The sequence below is a fragment of the Berghia stephanieae genome, chromosome 8 (genome assembly GCF_034508935.2).
Source record: "Berghia stephanieae isolate SIO BIC M18660-M18661 chromosome 8, UCSD_Bste_1.3, whole genome shotgun sequence".
NCBI lineage: Eukaryota > Metazoa > Mollusca > Gastropoda > Nudibranchia > Aeolidiidae > Berghia > Berghia stephanieae.
In genome coordinates, this window is record NC_088367.1 from 4,535,592 (window position 1) to 4,537,085 (window position 1,494).

The window sequence follows — 1,494 nt, forward strand, 5'->3', positions numbered from 1 at the left end:
AAGCGCTTTGAGCACGTTTAGTGGAGTTAAGAGTTAAATCTTAAATTCACCTTTCAACATAAAAACAGTTTGACGCAGTAGGTTACAACTTGACTGTTTATGTGACGTCATCAAAACATGTGTTTCAAAGGTTTGTTTCTAATACGTCATTAATGTGTGTTTTGTATGTAAATGTTGCTGCTCGAAACTCGAAGAAATAAATAACAATGTGGAATTGAATGTAAGCTTCAATTTAATATACGAAAATAAATAATCTGGACGTTTCAGGTTTTCCCCTTCATCAACAAAACAGGATGAATATTCGCCTTAACAACGCCACTATCACATTATCTCATGCGTTTGTAGTGTTTCATTCATTTTATTTTGTTGATAAAGGGGAAACCCGAAACCCGAAACGTCCACGTTATCTGTTTTCGTTTATTAAATGGAAGCTTACATTCAATTTCACATCGTTATTTATTTCTTAACAAGGGAAGTAGGTTTGTGCGTCAGAGTGAAAAAAAAAAAAGAAAAGAAGTTGTTATTGTCATTGACAAAAAGGGAAAAAAATTTGCCAAATAATTAACAGGTACGTTGTTACTTCATACAGGAAGAAATAAAATGTTTACAAAGTTTGTACTTACCAACTAAATAGACGTATTTGATGAGTGAAAATCAAACAAACTGTTTTCCTTCTTTATAAGTCCTTTTTAAAATTTACAGGTGAAAAATTTAGATCAAGTTCTACGGAGACACAAACACTTCTCAAAGTTTCTCGACTTTTCCAAGTTTTTAAAACGTATTTCTTCTTCTTCTTATCCTTTGTTTAAAAATTTGCTGGAAAAATCTCAGTTTTAATCGTTTGATATAATAATATTATTAGTAGTAGTTTTCCTGTTCTTTTCACCTGTTTTCTAAATGTAGCGTACAATAATTTGTTGTTTCGACTTTTCACATGACTTATAAAGCACTTGATTGTATGAATTCGTTGTGTGACGACAATATCATAACGCATAAATCGTATAATTGGAATCGAATGAGTACCACTCTCACTCACTCACCCACTCACTCACTCACTCACCCAATCACACAGCGCACGTGACTTCCATCGCCTCGCCGTGAGTCGAGTCGCCTTTCGAAAGCTGAGATGGCGGCACTGTGCCAGGAAGGGGGGTGGGTGGGGGGGGGGGGGGGCGCGTGAGGGGGGTTTGCAGGTGTATTCCGATATTATACTATAATAATAATAATAATGATATGTCACGGTTCAATTTAATGCATATCGATACGGGAATCGATAATATGCGTTTAGGTAAAACACTCACACCATCCGTCAGCCGGATATGACATGCCTGTCGCACAAAACGGTAGGTAGCAATGTGCGTATAGAGTCTGATTGATATACAACTTATGTGAGAAGTAACCACCAAAATGGCTGTCTAAAAACAATAACAAAGTGCCGAGTGAGTGACGCCAATTCCGTTCTTTCTAAAGACGTGTAACAAATCTTCTCGAAAA

At 36.3% G+C, this 1,494-nt stretch overlaps 1 long non-coding RNA gene across 1 annotated transcript in view; it reads right to left on the minus strand.

Moving 5' to 3' along the window:
- Nucleotides 1–982, minus strand: part of LOC144977766 (uncharacterized) — a 137,575-nt gene extending 136,593 nt beyond the window's left edge. The window contains exon 1 of the long non-coding RNA XR_013646399.1: nucleotides 624–982. This is a non-coding gene — a long non-coding RNA (uncharacterized LOC144977766). The remainder of the gene's footprint in view (nucleotides 1–623) is intronic.
- Between the last annotated feature and the right edge of the window lie 512 nt (nucleotides 983–1,494).